Source organism: Entelurus aequoreus, linkage group LG14, assembly GCF_033978785.1.
Source record: "Entelurus aequoreus isolate RoL-2023_Sb linkage group LG14, RoL_Eaeq_v1.1, whole genome shotgun sequence".
In the NCBI taxonomy this organism is placed as follows: Eukaryota; Metazoa; Chordata; class Actinopteri; order Syngnathiformes; family Syngnathidae; genus Entelurus; species Entelurus aequoreus.
In genome coordinates this window covers 38,206,684-38,222,165 of record NC_084744.1, presented here as the reverse complement: position 1 = coordinate 38,222,165, position 15,482 = coordinate 38,206,684, and the positions used below count along the sequence as shown (strand labels likewise).

General features: G+C 44.8%; 1 protein-coding gene across 1 annotated transcript in view; it reads right to left on the bottom strand.

The window, feature by feature from the left end:
* Positions 1 to 402, bottom strand: part of scn1laa (sodium channel, voltage-gated, type I-like, alpha) — a 176,159-nt gene extending 175,757 nt beyond the window's left edge. Inside the window, exon 1 of the mRNA XM_062069823.1 lies at positions 310 to 402. The gene's annotated coding sequence lies outside the window, so the exon portion shown is untranslated. The remainder of the gene's footprint in view (positions 1 to 309) is intronic.
* Between the last annotated feature and the right edge of the window lie 15,080 nt (positions 403 to 15,482).

The window sequence follows — 15,482 nt, the reverse complement described above, 5'->3', positions numbered from 1 at the left end:
ATATATATATATATATATATATATATATATATATATATATATATATATATATATATATATATATATATATATATATATATATATATATATATATATATGTTGCATGTATATATATAAATATATATATATATATATATATATATATATATATATATATATATATATATATATTTATTTATAAAAGCATGTCAAATCATGCAACACAGCAAAAACAATATTTAACAAAATACATGACATAATGAAATATGACCGACAGACAGATAGATAGACATTATAAAGCAACTTAAAATCACATGAAGTTGTACTCACCATTAGTTTCCCATTTTTCCCGGATGACCAACACGCCACAAACTGTCTTAATTGTCACTTCAGAGAGCAAAAAAATCAATCAATCAATTGCCAAAGAAATATGTCCGCATTTGCAGTGTCGCTATCCGAGAGGAATGAAAATCATTTTAGAAAGAGAGCTTGCCTGAGAGAGCCTCCCATCCGCCCTGTGTGAGTCTATCTGAGATGTAGACCACAGCTTCCTGGGTACCAAAAGAGGGCAGAGACTCAGCACGGCTCCTTGCTGTTGATTCTGGCGGACCACTATGTGAAATTGATAGTAGTAGTATGTGTTCAGACATAGGAGTGGGCATCACAAATGCAGACGTGACAAAACTGTCAAGTAAAGTTTTTATTTGTATATATGTTTGTCTGGTCAGATAAGGCAACAAGTGGAAAGGGAAGTAACACTTTCACAAAAAGGTGACCAATAGAAGACAATGCATGGAAAGTTCTAAAAAAAAAAGGGTTTGTTGCATAACAAACACTTTTGCAGTGCTTTTCTTTCTTTGTTTTTCTATTTATTTTTATTTGGTGGAGGGCTACTTCTCTGCAGGGCGACTTTGAGTGATCTACTGCCTTCTGGTGGTGATCTCTGGTGATAACTGTTAAGTTCAAACAAAAATCAAGTAAAGCAATGCAAATATGAAGTTTGAAAGAAAAGAAGTGATGGTACAAATTAAAAATTAAAGTTGGCTCTAATAATAATAAATAGACTTGCACCCATTTTTGCAGAATTGTAATTTCAATTGAATTGGTGCCAGACCTCATGGTGTTAAATTGGAATTGAATGAAGTGAATTTAATCCATTTCAAATCAGATACATTTCTTAAAAGCAAAGTAATGTTTTACAAGGTTTTGGTTCTGAATTGCAAACATAGTTTACATTTGCATACTTTACATTTTCAATACTTGCACTGTTAAAAAAATCATTGTATTTTCACAGCAAATTAATGGGTAATAATTGTATTATTTTCATAGTAATGACTACGGTAATTTACTGTAAAATATCTTTACAGCAATTTACTGTAACTGCAGAGCAGTTACAACTAATTGCTGTAATGTCACAATTGTAATTGTATATGTCATTGCACTAAAATTACAATTGTATGCTGGATTTAAAATTAAAATAAATTAAGTGAATTACTCTTTCGGTTTAATTGCATACCGCCACTTACTGTGTGTCGCATTGCCTACGGAACCCCTTAAGAGAAATCATGTGACGATCGGTCACTTCCTTTCTGTTTGTCTCCTTGGTTTTTGTATTACTTCCGGTCAGTGCTCTTATTTTGTTAAATTTCCTGTTCCGCGGAGCACTGTTTTCTCTTCACCTGCCGTTGATTGGCAGCCGGTCCACACCTGCTGCCAATCAGCATATGTCTATTTATGTTTTCTCTCGAGCACTCTTCAGTGCTCGATGATAAAGACTTCTATGTTTGGAACAATTCTGCAAGACTGCCTTATTTTCTGTTTATGTTAATTAAAATCATCTTACCTGCACATCCTCCTCCTGGTTCTTGCATCTTGGGGACACACAAACTGCAGCCATGCGAGTTCCTAACAGTATCATCGAGCCAGAATGCTGTGTCCTCGCGAGAACCCCTGTCGGCGACGCACAGCCGACGTTCTGGACCGCACAATTCATAGAGGACTTGAAAGCCAGGTTTGTGTGGTCCCAGCCCACAGCAGGCTCGGACCTTCTCCCTCCGCCTCGACCGCCGGTTCCGGCTCTCCGACCGGCGCGGCCACCGCCGCCTTCCCTCCTCCCGGCTAGGCCGCCGGCTCCGGCTCTCTGACCGGCGCGGCCACCGCCGCCTTCCCTCCTCCCGGCTAGGCCGCCGGCTCCGGCTCTCTGACCGGCGCGGCCACCGCCGCCTTCCCTCCTCCCGGCTACCGCCGCCATCTTCCCCGTCGCCTGCTGTGCGTCCTGTCCCGGCTCCACGGCAATCGCCTGTGCCGGCGCGTCGACCTCCGGTTCCCACACCGCGTCGCACGCCGGTCGCAGCCCCGCGTCTTACGCCGGTCGCGGCGCCACGACGACCAACACCGGCTGAGCGCCCAGCACCCGTTCCTGCTCCTAGGCAGCTTCCAGCAGCTGCACCACGGCTGCTATCCATTCCAGCACCCGCTCGTCCTGCCAGTCCGGCGAAGGCTCCAGTGGAGCCCACCATGATGTCCCTCCTGGCCTCCTGCTGGGACTCGGCTAGGGACGTGTCTTTTTCCCTCCTCCTGGCCCCCTACCGCCCGTCCCTGGTTTTCGCACCGGGGGACATCAACAACCCGGAACTCCTTCTCCCAGTGGTGAACGGCGTCTGGCATCCGCCTACTGGAGGGGGGGCTACTACCAGCAGCGGTGCAGCCAAGCACACGCCGCTGTCATCCCCGCCATCGTCTCCTCCCACGGAGACATCATCGTCTCTGGCGGGCTTTCGCACGGCGCCGCCATCTCCATCATTGGTGGGACTCCGCACGACACCGCTATCTTCCTGGTCGGCAGCGGATCCACCCACGACCACATCTCTGGCGGGCTTTTGCAGGGCGCCGCCATCTTCATTGTCATCATTGTCGACAACTCCGCCCATGACACCAGCTTCATCGTCGACGACTCCGCCCACGATGACATCTTTTCTGGCGCGCCTTCTCACGGCGCGGAGGTCTTCCGCGTCACCGGCGGGACTCTGCACGGTGCCGCCATCTTCTTCGTCGGCAGCGGATCCACCGACGACGCTGTCATCATCATCGTCGCCGCCAGCTGCGCGACCTCCTCCTTGTCGGCCACTAATGTGGCCGTTCCGCGGTCGCCCACCTCGCCAGTGGCAGCGGCGTTCAACGCGTCGCCGCCACCTGACGCTCCCTCGCTGGCTGCGAGGACATTTGGCCTGGCGACCCTCCACCAACTCCTCCCTCCACCCTCCCGTAATTTTTGGACTTTTTACATTATTGTTTCCAGGGAACATCTGGAATCTGTTCCTTGAGGGGGGGGTCCTGTGACGATCGGTCACTTCCTTTCTGTTTGTCTCCTTGGTTTTTGTATTACTTCCGGTCAGTGCTCTTATTTTGTTAAATTTCCTGTTCCGCGGAGCACTGTTTTCTCTTCACCTGCCGTTGATTGGCAGCCGGTCCACACCTGCTGCCAATCAGCATATGTCTATTTATGTTTTCTCTCGAGCACTCTTCAGTGCTCGATGATAAAGACTTCTATGTTTGGAACAATTCTGCAAGACTGCCTTATTTTCTGTTTATGTTAATTAAAATCATCTTACCTGCACATCCTCCTCCTGGTTCTTGCATCTTGGGGACACACAAACTGCAGCCATGCGAGTTCCTAACAAATCAGTTTGAAATTACAGCAATGTGTTGTGATACAAAGGACTATGGTTACAGTATTTTACCGTGAAATAATGAATTGTTGTGTAATATAAAGGGATTTTAACTTTTTTGTTTTAATATTGCGGTACATTTTGATTAGTGTTTTACTGTGGAAAAGAAAACTAACTAGTAAATTGTGAACCATACATTTTCCATAATTTGATAATACATCCGATTCAATTATTTGCTTTATTTAAGATGCTTGTATTCTTAAGTTTGAATTTAAAATATTTGCTGTAATTGAAATAGAATATGTACCGGAAACATTTTTAAAAAAAGGTTAGGTGGGGGGTACTCAATCCATAAGACCTAAAACTGATATGGATACAGAAACACATTAACTGTTAATTGGTTTTGGACATGACCGCGATAAATGGATTTCCGCGAACTAGGATTCATGAATTATATATTGAATATTTTTATAGCAAGAGCCAAAAAGAAACTGGTATCAATGTAGTGTTTTCTACACTTGTTCGCACTTCGAGAAGACAGGATGTCGCTTCACTGATTCTTTATGTTCAAAAGGTCAATTTAACAGGATATCTTATCACACCATGTATTATATCTCAAATACACTCGGCATCTAAGCATGCAATGGCTTCTGTGTTCTCCAACATTAGTGCTTTTTCAACTTCCTGCTTTTCAGTCCATAAGCACACATTAAAATAAATGAGCTATGCTGTAATTATATAAACATGCAATTTGAGTTAACTGTTTAACAGTATACTTCACAACAGAAGTTACAACATCCTCCTCCAGCCCCCGCTGAACTACAGTTCAGTTAAATCTCTTGGGTGGCAGAGGCATCGGGCGCCTTCCTATCAGAAAGCGAGCTGGACTCAGTGGCTGTGGTTCATGTACTTCATTGTGTACGAAGGTCCATACTTTATTGATGTTTGATTTGAAGCAATAAAATAAAGTGGGTTATCGGTGTAAATTAATGGATGAACAGAATGAATGTCGAATAGGTTGATAACCTTAACCAAACAGAAAACAAAACACATTAGTGTTTCATAAACATACATCATAATACATGCTTTGCTTTCCTTTAAATCAATCCACTGCTCAAAAAAATTAAAGGAACACTTTAAAAATACATCCGATTTCAATGGTGAAAAAAAAAAGTGGGATATCTATACTGATATGGACAGTTTAATGTCTCAGGAACAAAAGGATACCACATTTTTTGATGGAAATAAAAGTTTTCAGCCTGCAGAGGGCTCAGTATATAGACACCCCAAAAATCAAAGTGAAAAAATGATGTGGCAGGCTCGTCCATTTTGCCTAAATTCCATTTCTGCAACTCAAAATTATTTTCAATATCTTGTGTGGCCCCCACGTGCTTGTATGCATGCTTGACAACATCGCGGCATGCTCCTAATGAGACCACGGATGGTGTCTTGTGGGATGTCCTACCAGATCTGTCTAAGGGCATCAGTGAGCTCCTGTAAAGTCTGAGGAGCAACCTGGCGGCGTCTGATGGAGCGAAACATTATGTCCCAGAAGTGTTCTATCGGGTTTGGATCAGGTGATCGTGAGGGCCATTCAATTGTGTCAATTCCTTCATCCTCCAGATACTGTCTGCACACTTTTGCCACATGAGGCCGGGCATTGTCGTGGACCAGGAGGAACCCAGGACCTACTGCACCAGCGTAGGGTCTGACCATGGGTGCAAGGATTTCATCCCGATACCTAATGGCAGTCAGACTGCCGTTCTCTAGCCTGTAGAGGTCTGTTGGTCCCTCCATGGAAATGCCTCCCCAGACCATCACTGACCCACCACCGAACGGGTCATGCTGAATGATGTTGCAGGCAGCATAGCGCTCTCCTTGGCTTCTCCAGACCCTTTCACGTCTGTAGAGGCAGGGATTTGTTTCTCACTTGTCACCTGGGTAAGTGGGTGTGGCTATGTGTGTGGGCGGAGTGTGTGTGGGGCTGATTGCTGAATATATAACACCTGCACCTCTCTGTGAATGGTTTTGGCTTGTATGGAGAGAGTGTGAACCTGGGTGCCGTTACTTCTGTTGACCGCAAAGGGGTCGCAAAGAGGTCGCAAAGGGATCGCAAAGAGAACGCAAAAGGACAGCAAAAGGACCACAAAGGGACCACAGACCATCTGAATGTAATGTATTGTATTTTTACTCAAAGGGAAAATAAATCACCCTCAAAACAGCAGTAATGACTTCATGTTGCATCCTTGGACCCAGCGTGTCAGACAGAACCCTGCTTTCCACTCTCAGTGACTAATTACTTTCTGATAGTCACACTACAACATCTATCACAGGTGCTCAGGGTAAACCTGCTCTCATCTGTGAAAAGCATAGGGCTCCAGTGGCGGACTTGCCAATTCTGGTGTTCTATGGCAAATGCCAATCGAGCTCCACGGTTCTGAGCAGTGATCATAGGGCACACTACAGGACGTCGTGCCCTGAGGCCACCCTCGTGAAGTCTGTTTCTGACTGTTTGGGCAGAGACATTCACACCAGTAGCCTGCTGGAGGTCATTTTTTAGGGCTCGGGCAGTGCTCAACCTGTTCCTCCTTGCACAAAGCAGCAGATATTGGTCCTGCTGCTGGGATGAGTACCGTCTACGGCCCTGTCCAGCTCTCCCAGAGTAACTGCCTGTCTCCTGGAATCTCCTCCATGCTCTGGAGATTGTACTGGGAGACACATCAAATCTTTTTGCAACAGCACGCATGGATGTGCCATCCTGGAGGAGTAGGACAATCTGCGCAACTTCAGGAGGGTTAAGAAATCACCTCATGCTCCCAGTCGTGATAATGACTCTAGCTAAAGCCAACACTTGTGGAAAAACAGTTAAAAAAGATCAAGAGGGAGGAACTTGAAATGGCCTCCACCTGCAAAACCAGTCCTGTTTTGGGGGTCATCTCGTTGTTGCCCCTCTAGTGCACCTGTTGTAAATTCCATCAACACCAATGCAGCTGAAACTGATTAACAACCCCCTCTGCCACGTACCTGACCAAAACCTTATCAGAAAAGTGCAATTGAATTCATGCCATACCCTGATAAAAAACTGTTCCTTTAATTTTTTTGAGCAGTATATATATATATATATATATAATATATATATATATATATATATATATATATATATATATATATATATATATATATATATATATATATATATATATATATATATATATCATTCTTCTTAGTTGCTTTATTGAGTTTACAAACCCCCTGGCGCTGTTTTGTACAGTTTTTGTACTTGTTTTGATTTCTATTTATTTATTTTTTGATTGTATGTAAATGTGGAATGTTATAAAGTTTAAAAAAAAAAGAAACTTGCCGTCAGGGTGCGCAATACAACGTAAACCGTTGGCCAACCAAAAAGTAACCACAGAACACTATCTGTGGTTACTTTTTGGTTGGCCAAGTGGACAGGCTGTCCTCACTCAGGTCCGCAAGGACCTGTAGGGGGCGTGCCTTAAGTCCGCCTGGAAATCGAGAGAAATTCAGGAGAATGGTTGTCCCGGGAGATTTTCGGGAGAGGCACTGAAATTCGGGAGTCTCCCGGAAAATTCGGGAGGGTTGGCAAGTATGCAAAGGTCAGAGATCTTGAGTTCACCGTAGCTTCAACTACGGTTCGGACAGTGCACATCTCCATCCATCCATGTATCCATTTTTACCGCTTGTGCCTTTCTGAGTCGCGGGGGATGCTGGAACCTATCCCAGCTGTATTCGGGCGAAAAGCGGGGTACACCCTGGACAAATGTCCACCTCATCAGATAGACAACATTCACACTCACATTCGCACACTAGGGCCTATTTAGTGTTGCCAATCAGGGTTAGGGTTAGGGTTGGGGTAGGGCTAAAGAATAAAAAGGGTTAGGGTTAGAAGGGTTAGGGTTGAGGTTAGGGTTAGGGGTGGGAGAGTGCACGGTCCATCTACAGCCCGTGAAGGTGACGCCCACGCCAAACGCAGAACCCCCGAGCACCCCGACAGAGGCCCGGCTGGACATGGAGTTTTTGTACAGCTGTTTTTTTGTTTTGTTTGTTTTTTTACATCCCTGACAGGAATTTATTAATGTTGTTTAAAGAAAGAAAAAAAACAAAAACAAAAAAAAAACACACACACAGGCAGAGGGCACTTTTTAAGACGAGGCAAAAAAGGGCAGGGGCTCAGGCACCCATAGGGCCCTATGTGTGCACGTGCCTGGGTGTGGCAGGTGTTACTGGTGGGAGCGAGCTGAAGTCAGGAGGCTCCATGCGTTCAGCACTCGGTTGTACATCCTCCTCGCTCCAAGTGGCCTGCAGGTGGGAGGGGGTTCACAGAAAGTCCTTGCCTGCATTTGAGACACCTGGAGTGTGACGTTCCACAGCCTCAAGTCATTCACGGGCCTTCTGCATTTTTTTTCTCCTTCCTCTGCCGTCTTGCGTCACAGGGGCAGAGCAGGTCGCCTCTACGTGTCTGCTGGACCGTTGTGGAATCATCTGGGTAGCAGGTGTCGGACAGGTAGGAGGAGGGAACTCACCGCAGATCTCCGCCTGGGCCTGCAGTCTCCGGGATCGAACGAGGGGAGTGTGGTACTGCTCGTCTTCTTGCGCTCTTGTGACCTCTGGGTGTTGTGGCCATGTGGGGGTCGGACACCACAAGCGAGGCTATTTTGAGTCTCAGCTAGTTGTAGGGTGTCAAAAGTCCATTTTGTCCCCAATTTTTTCCTGGCCCAGTGGGAGGCAACACAAAAAGAGGACCTCCAGTTTGTGCCAATTATCTAAGTTAGCTTGTCCTTCTCAATTTGTAGGGATTTTAGATAATGATTCCTCAAGATGTCAATTGTAGTGCACGCCCAAGTTTTGGCATTACCCGAGATCTAAACCTACGTGTCGACGTTGATAAGTGCAGGTTTGATCATATTAGTCAGACATGGTATTAATAAAAAATTTTAAAAGGCAGGCTATAGAAACCTTTTTACCATTTACAATGGTAAATCAAATAATACCAGTTGCAGCGGCCAGGAGCTCCTACAGCCGGCATAGTTTTTACACACTGTTGATACTGCTCTGTGTTTTCTGGCATATTGTTGGAACTGTGGCGATAAAATACAGCCACGAGGATCTGGTGCAACTCAATACGGGAGTTTTTCACAAACTGTCAGCCGAGTTTATTTTCCCGGCTGAGATCATCAGACCACCTCCCGGGCCCCCTACAGCAGACGGCCGAAGAAGGAGGCGTTGCCAGCGGAAGCGCAAGAGAGGCAAGCGGGCGGGCGTTTGGGCTAGGCTAAAGGCTAGCCCGTTCAAACCGCCACTTCCTACCATCTTCTTGTCGAATGCCCGGTCAAACCGCTATAAACTGGATGAAATCCGCCTTCAGATGGCGACGAGAAGGAATATACGTGACTGCTGCTGCCTGATTTTCACGGAAACTTGGCTGGACAGAACCATCCCAGATGCGGCTACTGAATTCACCGCCCACCGAGCTGACAGAAACGCAAACTCCGTTAGAAGATTGGCGGAGGATTGTGTGTCTATATAAACAGCAAATGGTGCACACAGACTGTGAGGGTGGATGAACTGTGCAACACAGATGTAGAGTTTATGTTGCTAAAATGAAGACCATTCTATCTCCCTAGGGAGTTTGCCGCTGTTTACATCTGTGCAGTGTATATTCCCCCAGATGCTAATGCGAAGCTTGCGCTAGCACACATACATGACAGCATTAACAATTGCCTTGTCACACACCCCGACAGCGCTCTCATTGCAGCGGGAGATTTCAACCATGCAGACTTAAAAAGTGTCTTTCCTAAATACCATCGGAATGTTATATGTGCAACCAGGGGAGAGAAAACGCTGGATCAAGTGTATACAAACATCGCAAATGCATACAGAGCCCATGCATATCCCCATCTAGACATGTCAGACCACCTTTCTCTTCTGTTGCACCCACGTTACACACCCAAAATCAGAACTGCTGGAATTACCAACAAAACTATAAGAACATGGCCAGAAGATGCTATCCATCAGCTCCAAGATTGTTTTCATCACACTCTCTGGGACATATTTAGAGACGAGCGTGCAATTTTGCGTGAGTCTCTGGACGAATACACCTCAACTGTGCTGAACTATATTACCTTCTGCGTAGATTGTGTTACATCATTTAAAACAATCCGTGTGTTACCAAATAAAAAACCCTGGATGACACACAAAGTGTCACAGCTACTCAAACAGAGGGACATGGCATTTAGATCAGGCGATCCAAATGCCTACCGTTCAGCCAGGACTGCTTTAAAGAAGGGGATCAATGCTGCCAAATCAGACCATTATAATAAACTCCAGGATTGCTTAAATAACTCAGACCCTAGGCAGGTGTGGGAAGGTGTCAAAGCAATTACAAACTTTAAAAAAACAACTTCTTCCTCAGTGAAAGGCAGCACCATCTTAGCTGAGGAATTGAATAATTTTTATGTCCGCTTTGACAAGGAAAACACAGACTCAGCACTGCCCCCCCTGCCCCCCCTCTCCTCCGACAACACGGCCATAGTCCTCAGCCCGCACGAAGTAAGACTCACCTTGCGTAACATCAACCCAAGGAAAGCAGCTGGACCTGACGGCGTTCTGGGCCGTGCGCTTAAGCACTGCGCGGACGAACTGACGGATGTATTTGTTTCCATTTTTAATCTGTCACTGTCTACATCCTGGGTCCCTGCCTGTTTTAAAACCGCTACAATAATTCCCATCCCCAAACAGGCCATCATCTCATGCCTAAACGACTACAGACCTGTAGCACTCACCTCCATACCTGCCAAATGCATGGAGAGACTGATATTGAAACAGATTAAAAAGGCTATACCACCATCCCTTGACCCAAATCAGTTTGCGTAACGGAAGAACCGATCAACCGAAGACACCATCGCTATTGTAATCCATAGACTCTTGGAACATCTTGAGCTTAAGGACACTTATGCAAGACTGCTCTTTGTCGATTTCAGCTCAGCATTTAACACAATAAGGCCAAACAGACTCAGATTTAAGCTTCACAACCTTGGTCTGAACACCTTCCTCTGCAACTGGATTTTGGACTTTTTAACAAATCGCACACAGTATGTGAAAATAGGCGAGCACATTTCTGCCACGCTTACCATCAACACCGGTTTCTTCACAGGGTTGTGTGCTAAGCCTTGTGCTCTTCACCCTCTTCACACATGACTGTATAGCCTCTTCAACATCCAATCTCACTGTCAAATATGCCGACTACACCACAGTACTTGGGCTCATCAGCAACAATGATGAGACAGCATACAATGCAGAGGTCCAACAGCTGGCTTCATGGTGTGCTAACAACAACTTGGTTCTTAACACTAACAAAACCAAAGAACTAATTGTAGACTTCCGCAGGAAAGGGCAGAGCAAACACCCTCCACTTTTAATTAATAACAATCTAGTAGAAAGGGTCAAGCATTTCAAATTCCTAGGGGTGAACATAACAGAAGATCTATGCTGGGACATTAACACTGCTTCTACAGTCGGAAAGGCCCAACAACGTCTTTTTTTTTTTGAGGAAACTAAAATGCGCAAACATTCCGCAGAAATCAATGGTTAACTTTTACAACTGTGCCATCAGCAGTGTCCTCACTTACGGCTTTTTAGTGTGGTTTGCTAGCTGCACTAAAGCGAACCAACAGGCCCTCCAGCGAGTGGTTAAAGCGGCGGGGAAAATTACAAGGACGATACTCCCAGAGATGAGTGTGGGGTCCCCGGGATCAAGCCTGAGTGGAGGCCTAAATGTATATTTATTATACATATATTGTATTGGTTTTTGACATAGAAAATATCAAAATGGCCCCGCTTGCTTTGAATTTTCAGTGTGCGGCCCTCAGTGGAAAAAGTTTGGACACCCCTGATTTAAACCATAAAATCATGGATTTTAATACTTGGCACCATCTTAGAAGTATGTTAACTTTTTTGTATTAGCATATTAGCGTACTACACCGTAGGAGGATCCAATTAGCCATGCTAAATGCTAAGCTAAAACTTTTGATTGTAAAAAGAATACATCACATTTTTCCAAAACTCATACTCTGCAAATAATTTCTATAATATTAACTTTGGTTTCCTTTTGGAATACATTAGAGTGGTACCTGAGTTTTTGTGCTAAAAGGTCAGACAAAAACCGAAATGTATTCAAATTGAAGCATATTTTTTACCAAACAAAAAATCTAATGTATCATTATAGATACCTGAAGATTGGATGTTTTAGTGCAGGGGTCCCCAAACTTTTTGACGCATTGGGTTAAAACAATTTGGCCGGGGGCTGGGCTGTATATGTATGTATGTATGTGTGTATCTATATTCCTCGCGCACTAATTGACTGAAAGAGCACGCACTTTGCCGATGTCACGTTATGGATGGGAAAATGCATTTTTAGACCATATGATTTGCCTGAGCGGCTAGGAGACACCGAGAGTAACAAGCGCTAGAAAATGGATTACAAAGAACAGATAAAAAATGTAACTTGGGACTTCCCGCGGGCCATATTTTGGAAGCTGGCGGGCCGTAATTTGGGGACCGCTATTTTAATGGAATGTCTTGGAGTTAGACAGAGGTTTTCGATTCAATATTAATGCAGATTATATCGGCCTGCATCTAACACAAACTCCCATACAAGTGGTCTGCTCCTGCTAACGTCTCCTCTTGCTAGCTTACAGATTGTCTTCTTTTTGAGAGCCTTTGAAGGGTCGTTGTACTTCAAAACACTAACAGTGAACACAAATAAATCAAATATATAACTCCAACATGTGAGAAATGCATTGAAAGAAATTGTGCTAGCTCGATGCTAATTTACATTGTTGACTTGTCCAGGGTGTACCCCGCCTTCCGCCCATGTGCAGCTGAGATAGGCTCCAGCAACCCCCGTGACCCCGAACGGGACAAGCGGTAGAAAATAGATTGATGGAAGTTAAAGTTAAAGTACCAATGATTGTCACACACACACACTAGGTGTAGTGAAATTATTCTCTGCATTTGACCCATCACCCTTGATCACCCCCTGGGAGGTGAGGGGAGCAGTGTGCCCTTGATGTTGAGTGCCGCATATGCCTTATACATGCTACTGATTAGCATTAGCGATTTGAACACCTCCAACTCTGGTAATAAAAACTACAACTAGAATGTGTGTTACAATCAAACAGCTGGTGTGTAATAAGTACACAACTTACAGTATAAACATGTTGTAGGACTCCACAAAAGACGAGACTGGCACATTCAACTTAAGGGCAAAGACTACTTCCTGGCTACAGCATAACACTTAGGACAAACTGAAATGAATGCTTACTTGCAATTGATATGTAGAAGTGTAAGAAAAGTTCATAATATTCTGAAGTCCATTACAACAACATATCACTTAACCACAGCATGGGTGTTGTGCAGGTGGCCCGCAAGCGTCCAAAATCCAGCCCACGGGAAGTCTCAAGTTAAAAAAAAGTCAAATTATTATTATTTTTTGGAAATGTGTCCTTTTTAATCAATTTTCTACCGCTTGTTACTCTCGGTGTCTCCTAGCCACTCAGGCAAATCATATGGTCTAAAAATGCATTTTCACATCCATAACGTGACATCATCGCGCTCAGAATATATATATTTATATACAGCCCGCCCCCGGCCAAACTTTTTTAACCAAATGCGGTCAAACAGTTTGGGGACCCCTGCTGTAGACTGTTAAATATGCTGCGCTGCACAGCACATATATATATATATATACATATAGTATATATATACACACACTTGTATTTATATACCGGTGTGTGTGTGTGTATGTATATACCTGTATATATATATATATATATGCCCACCGGAGTGCATGGTGGCGGCGCCCTCTGCTGGCCCACTGGAGTGCATGGTGGCGTCTGCAGGCCCACCGGAGATGATGGCGCCATAGGTTGCAGACCCACCGGAGATGATGGCGCCGTCTGTTGCCGGCCCACCAGAGATGATGGCACCATAGGTTGCAGACCCACCGGAGATGATGGCGCCGTCTGTTGCCGGCCCACCGGAGATGATGGCGGCGTCTGTTGCCGGCCCACCGGAGATGATGGCGCCGTCTGTTGCCGGCCCACCGGAGATGATGGCGGCGTCTGTTGCCGCCCCACCGGAGATGATGGCGGCGTCTGTTGCCGGCCCACCGGAGATGATGGCGGCGTCTGTTGCCGGCCCACCGGAGATGATGGTGACGTCTGTTGCAGACCCACTTGAGATTATGGCGCCGTCTGTTGCAGACCCACTTGAGATGATGGCGCCCCCCCCCCCCCCCCAAGGGACGGATCCCAGACGTTCCCCGAGAAGCCAACACAGGACAGGGATGGGTGGGAGGGATTACAAAACGAGGCAAAGCATTTCCTCGATTCGGTTTGTTAAGCCTCTCCGCCATAGAAATCACCACAAGGTTCGTGTTAGGAGGCTGGATTATTCTGTCATAGGGTGTAGGTGACGAACCCCAAGATGCAGAGATGGTGGCAGGCATTGAACAGGAAAACATGATTTAATTTAACACTATAACCAAAAAGAAACAAAAGGGTACAAACAAAAGGCACAAGGCGGAGAACAAACTTGGCTATGAACAAAAACTAGCACAAAGGCTAACTGTGGAAAAGAAACAAAAACACTTACTGTGACACAAAGGACTGTGACACTATGACATGAGCAGAGTGAACAGAAGTAGACACAGCTACAATGACAAGTATTAATGACAGGTAGTAGCGACAATCAACAGGTAGAAGCTACAATAATCCAGCGCAGAGTGGAGGACAAAGCAGGTCTAAATAGCAGCTGGCTGATTGACACCAGGTGTGGTCCGGTGCCAATCAGCCACAGCTGAGGGGAAAAAGCACTCAAGGAGACAATCAGGAAATAACCAAAATAAGAATTCTGACAGGAACTAAAAGACAGGAAACAAAGACAAACACAGAGGAAAAACCAAGACATAGCCAGACTGTCAGGGACAAGCCTGACAGTATGGCTTAAATTTAACAAAAATATTATAATGCCAGATTGTAGAATCTACGTTCCTTACATTTTAAGTTGTGATTTTCCATATCAGCTGCGAAAAGGTTTGTGTTAAATACTAAAGTCTCCTCTGTAGATTTCTTCTCAGCATAGATAGAGGCCTTTCTGCTCCTGTACTCAACGCAATTTATTTTGGCCTCCAGCTCCTCCCGTTGGCATGGCTCCAATTCCTGTTCAACACAAGTAAATACACACACCAATCATACTGTTGGAGCCTATCTATGTTATTTATTTATACGTATTTTGGACAATGGTAAATCAAATAATACCAATGATGATGTTGATTAATTTTATTGAATGTTTTAGATTCATTATGATTGACTCTGATCACGGTCCTCCTGGTGTGAGCGTCCTCCTCCTATGATGAAGGAGAGAAGACAGCTTGTGTCCGTCTATCATTTTGAAGGAGTGAAGAGTGAGACAGTTTATCTACCGCTAAATAAGTCTTATTTTGATCAACCACGGAGAATATTTTTGTTTGTGAAAATAAATTATGATCATTTGGAATCCAGAAATATCTCCACAAGTACTTATTAAGGAATTTAGTGAGTCATAGACCTCCTCCTCAGGACTACTCTGCTATCTTTATTTTTTTGAACTTTTTTGAACGCAAGAGTAGCTGTAGAGGCAGGGAATTGTTTCTCACTTGTCACCTGGGATAGTGGGTGTGGCTAAGTGTGTGGGTGTGTGTGCGGAGTGTGTGTGGGGCTGATTGCTGAATATATAACACCTGCACCTGTCTGTGAATTTTTTGGCTTGTAT